The sequence below is a fragment of the Piliocolobus tephrosceles genome, unplaced genomic scaffold (genome assembly GCF_002776525.5).
Source record: "Piliocolobus tephrosceles isolate RC106 unplaced genomic scaffold, ASM277652v3 unscaffolded_41225, whole genome shotgun sequence".
NCBI classification, from domain to species: Eukaryota; Metazoa; Chordata; class Mammalia; order Primates; family Cercopithecidae; genus Piliocolobus; species Piliocolobus tephrosceles.
In genome coordinates this window covers 28,553-37,921 of record NW_022325672.1, presented here as the reverse complement: position 1 = coordinate 37,921, position 9,369 = coordinate 28,553, and the positions used below count along the sequence as shown (strand labels likewise).

At 36.7% G+C, this 9,369-nt stretch overlaps 1 pseudogene; it reads left to right on the top strand.

The window, feature by feature from the left end:
• Nucleotides 1-7,870: 7,870 nt before the first annotated feature.
• LOC113223408 lies at nucleotides 7,871-8,657 on the top strand (annotated as a pseudogene).
• Nucleotides 8,658-9,369: the final 712 nt, after the last annotated feature.

Sequence of the window (9,369 nt, the reverse complement as noted above, 5' to 3'; positions counted from 1 at the left end):
AACCGATGAGAACGTCTCTGATAACACTATGAAGACTAATTGATCTAACACAAATGATTGGGTTGTCAAATCAGATCAAATTAATCATAGATCTTGCCCAGAATCCAGTTTCACTAATAGTTTCAAGGACCCAGACAATCAAGAACAAAAGCAAAGCCGAGAAAACTGGGGGCATTCAGTGTGGCTCTCTAAAACTTTCCTTCCTCACACTGGACACAGGCCGTCTGTCCCAGGTTGAAATGAGGTCTCTAGCAGAGATTTGTGGGTCACCTCACAGAGTGATGAGTATTTGTAATAGGAAGCATCTCCACTTTATAGACCCAGAGAGTTATAGATCTTATATGACATTTTTTGGAGAGTCAGCCCTCTAAAATCCACAGATCATTGGTTTGTTTTCTATAAACATTTCTAAAACAGGGACACCCAACCATTAGCATTCCACAGATAATGATTTTCCTTTAATTAACTATCATTTCTCTTACTGCCAAGAGGTCAAATTATCAACTTATGTTTATAAAGAGTAAGACTAGATCGTTAGTCTACTTTTCAGGGAGAAATGGATGAAAAACTAATGGCTTTAACTCTTTCTTCCCCAGTGGGTAATCAGACTAGATGCACATCTGGGCTCCCCCAGTGAGTGGTTGTCTAATCTGACCTGTTTCTCCTGAATCTTAGCTGTGGTTATCATCTTCTAATTTTCTGGATTTCCGTTATCATTACCTGTGATAACTGCAACCAGACCTATGATATCTAAATCCTTGAATCAATTCATAATATATTCCATTACCCACATGGAAAATAAACATGAAGCACAGAGAAAAATTTCAAAATTTCATCTGTGACCACACAAATCACTACTTTTTTTCTTTGTTATAAAACATTTCTTTAAACACTTATATGAGGTCCCATCCCTGATCTATTAAACCAGAATCGTTGGTTATTAAACCCACCAGGAGGATGTGTTTTAAATTTTTCCCATGTGAACTTTATGCATGCGAAGCTTGAGACCATGTTCTTTAAATGGGGGTTATAGTGGTGGACTACTGGCAAAAATTACAGTCAATGTGACTTAAGTGTCATCCATTTTGATGGATCATTCTTTAATTTCACAGGGGCTGGGTGTGTAAACTTTGAAAGTTAGAGTAAAGTGCAAAAAAACATACTATATTTCTTTAGTTTGCGGGCTGAAATAAATCAAAGGAAAGAGGATTGTTCTTAAATCTGGACTGAGGTCCTTTGTGCCTTGAGCAATTTTCTTTCACTTCTTTTTAAAATTCTTATTCATATATAGTTTGCATGTTTGTCCCCTCTAAATCTCATATTGAAATGCGAACCTCAGTATTGGAGGTGGGGCCTGGTAGGGTGTTTAGGTCATGGGTATGGATCCCTCATGAATGGTTTGATACTCTACCCATGGTAATGAGTGCGTTCTCACTCTATTATTCACTTGAGAACTGGTTGTTAAACGGAGCCTCCTCCTCTCTCTTGCTGCCTCTTTCATCATGTGACATGCCTTCTCCCCCTTTACCTTCCCCCATGATTGTTGGCTTCCTGAGGCTTCACTTAGCAGATGCTGGCACCATGATTGCATAGCCTGAAAAGCTTTGAGCCAAATAAACTTCTTTTCTTTATAAATTACACAGCATCACGTATTCCTGTATAGCAACACAAAATGGACCAACACAATATGGTATCTAAAATCAGACGAAGGAAATCTGCATGAAAACACTCAAAACAGTACCAACATATGGTAGGCACTCAAGAAAAAAAATGTTTCTACGTCCTATTTTAGGATTAGACTACAGCAAAATATTATTCAATAGGATTCTTTCAGATTTGGCAAAAACTATTCTTGCTTCCTTTAATCTCAAAATCCAGGAAAGCCTAATTGAGAATAACTGTTTAGCTTTGATCTTTAATACTGAGTTTTTGTTTCAATTGACCCTTTTATCACATTCTTGTCCACTTATTACTAAGCTGTGCTTTCTTCTCTTGGCTCTGATATTTGGCCTCATGACCAATCACTGCCTGATTCACCCATCAGGCATGTACCAGGCAGATGCCATAAACTGATTCCACGTAAGGCCTATAAACTAAAGAAGCTCCACTTTTAACTGCCTCACTTTCTTTTTTTTCTTTTTTCTTTTTCTTTTTCTTTTTTTTTTTTTTTGAGATGGAGTCTTGCTCTGACGCCCAGGCTGGAGTGCAGTGGCACAATCTCAGCTCACTGCAACCTTGGTCTTCTGGATTCAAGCAATTCTCCTGTCTCAGCCTCCCAAGTAGCTGGGATTGCAGGTGTGCACCACCATGCCCAGCTAATTTTTGTAATTTTATAGAGATACAGTTTCACCATGTTGTCCAGGCTGGTCTCGAACTCCTGACCTCAAATGATCCACCCATCTCAGCGTCCCAAATGCTGGCACTACAGGCGTGAGCCACTGTGCCCAGCCTTAACTGGTTTACTTTCTGTGTGGACTTGACTTACTGTTTTTAAGGGAAATATTGTGTTCCCCAACCTTTGTCAGCTTCCTGAGATTTCTGTCTGACTAAGAACATATTTCAAATTTATACTTACTTTAATGGTATAACAATATCTATGGATAATTGAAGATAAGTGTATTCTTAAGATTTGTTAACATCTTATTCCAAGTATTTTCAAAAAAATGTGTTTCTAATTTGTTCAACTTGTAATTCTTAAACAATTGATTTAATTTTGTTAAAATTTAGCAGAAAGCAGTGTTACACACTGCAGTTAGTTTTAATAATTATTTTTAAAAACTATAAAGAGAACATTTACGGTTATTTGGCTTTTGGCAAAGATTCCAAGGAAATTTAATGGGTAAAGAATAGTGTTGGGTTTTTTTTTTCACAAATAAATAGTGTGAGAACAATTGAATATCCAGAGCAAAATAATAAACATAGATCTCTACCTCATATTGTATACAAATATTAATTCAACATTCATTATATAAATAAATGTAGGTGTTAAAATTATAAAACTATCAGAAGGAAACAGAAGAAAATTCTTTATTACTTTGTTTTGAGCACAAAGTTTTTAAATAGAACACCAAAAGTATTATCTCTAAAAAGGACAAATGGACAAATTGAACCAAAAAACTTAAAACTTTGTGCTTCAAAAGACATCATTAAGAAAATGAAAAGACAAACCACAAACTGGAAGAAAAATCTGTAAATCATATATTTAATAAAGGATTGCAAGTAATTCATATTTTTTAATAATAACAAAACAAACACCTCAATTACAAATGGACACAAAAATTGAATAGAAATTTCATCACAGAAAATATAGGAATGGTAAATAAGCACATAGATGCTTAACATTATTAGTCCTTAGAAGACAAAACTGAAACAAGATGAAATAACTTTGAACACCCACTAAGATAAGCTATAATTTTAAAAGACAGACAGTATCAATTGTTGACAAAATACAGAGGACTAAGAACACTTATACAGTGCTGATGGGAATACAAAATGATATAGCCACTCTGAAAACAGGTTGGCATTTTCTTAAAACATGAAACATAAACTTATCATATAACCAGTAACTGTACTCCCAGGAATGTATCCAAGAGAAATGAAAACATGTCTGTATGAAAATATGCATATGTTTTTTCACATCATTATTAGTAACACCTTAAAATTGCAAACAATCCAAATATCCATCAACATTTGAAGAGATAAATAAAAGTGTAGTATGTCCACTAAACTATTCAGTAAATAAAAGAGTACATACTAGAACACAGATGAGTCTACAAAAATTATGCTAAGTGAGAGAACACGGACACAGATGTTGCACAGTATAGGATTAAATTGCCTAGCACAGCCACATTTGTTAAAACAAAAAGCAGATTGGCGGTTGAGGGTGTTGGGAGCAAGGAAGACCTGCAAGCCCGCATGAGAAAGCATTTGGAGATTACAGAAATGTTCTGAAACTGGATTTCAGAGATAGATGCACAACTCTATAAATGACTATAATAACTAAATTGCACACTTACAGTGAGGTAATTTTATGATATACAAATTATACTTCAATAAAGCTCTTTAATTTTTTTCAAAAGAAGAAGCTTTATGGAGAACATTTCCCTTGGGAGAATTCTACTGACTTCCTCTTCTCTCACAGGCTGTTGGTGTCTCCTTTTGTGCCAGGCCCCTTTAATCAGTATCCCAATGTCTTCATCTTAAAAATACCCTTCCCCTCACAGGCCTTGCTACTCCATCTGATCTGATCTCTGAACTTTGTTGCCAAAGTCACTTTCTCGTCTTCTTTATTTTCCCCTGATCTTTGGATATATTACATTCTGCCTCCACCATTTCACCAAAATCACTTTTTAAGTCATGAATAGCTTTCTTATCAACAAATGAAATTAATTTTATAAGGCTTTGATGTCTGTGAATTTTGTGTACTTTCTGACATTGTTGACTCTCTCCTTCTGTATCAAACTCCTTGCCCCTTGGGTTCCCTGACACCAGCCTTTTTCTTCTGCATTTCTAGTCAATGTGTTGAAATCACTGAATTTTTGAACTTGGGATCATCCCTTCTATTTTGATTGTGTCTGTGTTTGAGGCCTCTTCAATTGTCATTACCCTGTTCATATGTGATCTCAGGTACTACCCAACGCTGCCTCTCTACTCTCCCAATCCTGCCTCTCTCCTCTTCTTCCCTGTTTCCACATATCTAGCCATGTGCCCAACCCACAAATCTGATATCATCTTGCGTTTCTCCTTTCCTTTACTACTCCACATATGATTAATCACTAAATCCTGCTAAATCTGCCTCCCAAATATTGATTTTCTGATCCCACTTCTGTCTGTTCTACCACCAGTCTCTGCAGGAGACCACCATTTCCAGTGCTTAAGCCTCCAGTTCTTCTCCAGTCCTCTGAGTCAGCATAGCTGGCCTTTCACTGGGATGTGCACTCCTTCTCTGTAGTTCCAGGTTCCCATGCTACACCTATCATATTATGTTTTGTGCAGCTAAATATCACTGAGTTAATTGACTTTTTTGCCTTCTAGATTTTAAGATCTGTGAGAACGAGGTCTATGTTGACCTAATTCACCAGTGTACTTACAGGGGCTTCCATATTTCAAGGAATGAATAAATGCATAGATTAAAAACAAACAAGGTTTTCAGTTGTAAGCTCAACATTATTCAACAGAGTTGTGCTATTTTAAAAATGTCCTACTGTGAACCTCAGCTTCACAGAGACCATAACTTTAGCACAAAACATGCCCTGTCCCACTCCTGGCACTACTTGACCTAATTTAGGGTACTCTCAGCAACGCAAGCAAACCCAGTTAGCAGGCAGGGTTTACATCAGTGAATAGTCTCCAAACTACACAAAATGAGGAAAATTCAGTGGGAGAATGGAACTACTTTAAAAAAGTTTTGGCTGTCTATGGATAAGATATTTCCTTTTTTTTTTTTTTTTTTTTTTTTTTCCTACAAGGTCTGTGACAAAGACCACTGAAGAAAAATTCAGTACATATTGGTTTTAGTTCAGGAAGACTTTACATCAGAAAAGATGCCCAGAGATGGAACAGGATGATTTCAACCTCCAGTCCCTGCAAGTGTTATGTTCAAGATTAAAGATTGTAATTTGGTAAAATATTGGCAAAATGGTTAGCACTAAATGAAAGTTTTGGCTTCAGTGACTAATAATCTTTCTTTGGGTCAAGAGAATTTATAGTAAAGCAGGAAATGGTACCTAATTCCAAATCAATAGTTACTTAATGACATAATCAGAGATATGATATATTAACATAATTCCAAGTTGCCTTGAGAAGTTAGATTTTACCTACAATAGATTTTACAGTGTGCTAACAATAAAGGCAACTTTGTAAATGCCAATACATGAAAATCATATATGTGATGTATAGGTTAGCAGAAATCAGAGAAGAATTCTTCACTGCCTTGAAGAATTAACTAAAATAAATATAGACTTTAGCAAGTAAATATATAGTAAGCTAGACATAAAAAAGCCTTTGCTGACTAACAAAAAAATAATAAATCAGGAAACTAACAAAGCATACTTTGGAATTTCTTACCATGGAGATAAAAATACAGAAAATGAGGAATATTTACCGATACTGTACAATATACAAAATATTAGTCAATGAGACAAGAAATTAGCATACAGATTTCTCTTTTTTTTTTTTTTTTGTTTGAGGCGGAGTCTCGCTCTGTGGCCCAGACTGGAGTGCAGTGGTGGGATCTCAGCTCACTGCAAGCTCCGCCTCCCGGGTTTACACCATTCTCCTGCCTCAGCCTCCCGAGTAGCTGGGACTACAGGCGCCCGCCACCGCACCCGGCTATTTTTTTGTATTTTTTAGTAGAGACGGGGTTTCACCATGTTAGCCAGGATGGTCTCGATCTCCTGACCTCATGATCCGCCCGTCTTGGCCTCCCAAAGTGCTGGGATTACCGGCTTGAGCCACCGCGCCCGGCCCAGATTTCTCTTAAAGGTGATTAGAGGTGATCAGAGAGAGAACATGTAGTTAAAAATGACATTTATGTAAAGTGTAACACAAAGTAGAAAATGCTAAGTCTCAAAGAAGTGAGATGCTTTGGGAGTTTAGAATAGGGAAGAAAATATCTCCGTTTAAGAGAACCAGGTCCTAACATGTTGTAGAGGTTCCACTCCACCCTCCTTCATGAAATTTCAAATGTCAGCAGTCCCCTTAGATGTGGAAGAGAACTGAGACTGCAGGGTCTCTGTCTTGGATCTAAAATATGCCAAGTCTTCCATTCAAATTATTTGTTCTTTCTCAATACTGATGGGAGGAAGAAAAAAAGACAAGGAAGAAAATTAATCATCTTTATGTGAAGTAGGGAATGGTTGGGCTCCTGCAGGCTTTGCATAGGAGATAATCCCAGAAAATGAACGGTCAAGACTCTTACTGTTTCTATGTTAACTAGGCTTTGGCCAATTATTGTTGACAAACTCATGAATATGATAATCAGCTCGGTCTCCTGTTTCTCTTTATACCAAGCTTTGCAGTAATAGTCTGCAAAGTACATCCATCTCTGTGCCTTCCTTTCCCAGAGCCCTAGCCTTGTTTCTGACACATAAGTTAAATTCCTGAGGTATCGATACTAAACCCCTGCTGCTCATAATTCCTTTCTATTGCCTGTCAACACCTGGTCATTTTTATCTGATGAACATACTCACCACTGGGTTTCCAAGCAGGACATTGCAGTTATTCATTTATGCCCACAATTTATTAACTCTGTTACAGTCATGAACATAAAGAGTTTGGGTGTGATTCCAGAATTTGTTGTTCCCTTTGAAATTTATTTCAAGGCACTTTGTGACCCTGTAACTTTGAAAGGCCTGTATAAAAGAGAGTTTATTGTTAGAGCTACAACCAGCAGGGTGGCTTTTGTTATCAGCCTGGCAGCGATTCTATGAGAGATTTCTCTTTTTAGCTTTTTCTGTGGACTAACTCTCAGTCAAAATTTAACAAGTGCAAACTCAAGCAAACAGGGAGTTTGTGTTAAGAAAATAACATTCCATGGGTTTGTCTCTTCTGAGATAAAATAATAGCAAGTATTAAAAAAAAAAAAAACACCATAGAGGCCTGATAGTTTTATCATTATTTTATATATTAAAACTTCTAGCTCTAAATTCTTAAACCAGTATAAGAATATGGTGGGATAGAATGATGTCAAGGACTTGTTCACAGTAACAGTCTGGGGCCTTAATTTTGCTGGTTCTCTGTAATTTGCTTTTCTCTTATAAAAACATCATTTTAGAAAACCCTGGAGGGTAGCACGCGGGTTCTAGTTGTGATTGCTGGGGTTGTTCTGTAGTGTCAGGAGGTTCTCCGAGATTGGGGCCGGGTTACTGCCTCATCCGCTGGAGCGATGGCGTTTCTCCGGAGCATGTGGGGCGTGCTGAGTGCGCTGGGAAGGTCCGAGCGGAGCTGTGCACCGGCTGTGGGAGTCGACTGCGCTCCCCCTTCAGTTTTGCGTATTTACCGAAGTGTTTTTCATCTGTCTTGGCAAGTTGTCCAAAGAAACCTGTAAGTTCTTACCTTTGATTTTCTAAAGAACGACTACCCATATTTAGAGCTGAGAACCCAGATGCAAAACCTACAGAACTAATTAGAAGAATTGCCAAGCTTTGGAGGGAACTTCCTGATTCAAAGAAAAAAATATATCAAGATGCTTATAGGGCGGACTGGCAGGTATACAAAGAAAAGATAAGCAGATTTAAAGAACAGCTAACTCCAAGTCAGATTACATCTTTGGAAAAAGAAATCATGGACAAGCATTTAAAAGGAAAGCTATGACAAAAAGAAAAGAGTTAACACTGCTTGGAAAACCAAAAAGACCTCATTCAGCTTATAACGTTTATGTAGCTGACAGATTCCAAGAAGCTAAGGGTGATTCACCGCAGGAAAAGCTGAAGACTGTAAAGGAAAACTGGAAAAATCTGTCTGATTCTGAAAAGGAATTATATATTCGGCTTGCTAAAGAGGATGAAATTCGTTATCATAATGAAATGAAGTGTTGGGAAGAACAGATGATTGAAGCTGGACGAAAGGATCTTCTACGTCACACAATAAAGCAACGACAAAAATATGATGCTGAGGAGTATTACAAGTAGATGATTGAGATGTGTTCACAATGGATAGGCACAGGAAATCAGTTAGGTCTCAATACCTGAAGCTATTGTAAAATTAGAAAGGATAAAGTTGGTAAACCTTTTATGTTCAGTATCTTTTTCTTCGGCTCATGGACTTTTGCCAGTATAATACTTGCTTTGGAAAACCCAGATAAAGGTTCATGCAAAATTTGTTTTGTGTTTAGGAACTACTGAGAATCAGAATAATCCATGCAAATGTGAATCATTTTACCTTTGACAAAGGTAAATCAGACTATAAAGTTTTTTTTTTTTTTTTAATACAGGATGATGACTATGGAAAGAGTATTCTTGTTTCCTTATAGTATGGAGGCAGGAGTTTCCTTTTCAAAATTGTTACAAATTGTAGAAACCACAACGTTCTGTGATATAATTGTGCATTTTTCACAAAGCAGGCAAAACTCATCTTGGTAAATTATAGTTCCTAGGTATAATTCATATTATATTCAGAGTTGATGGTTGTACACCTAAGTGATTGCTCGTTTCAGTTGCAACTTTGTATAAAAGGGACTGAGAAATTTATAAACCTTTTTCTTAACTGTCTTTTTTCTAAAGTAAAAACTGAGAAATTATGTGCCAGATTAATGTATATTATTTTGTTGCATAAAATAAAATTTTTAATCTTTAATTTTACATTTCCTAAATATATTTTAAGACGAAACGTTTGTTTTACAACTTTTCCCTTTTTTTAAGTAAGGATTTT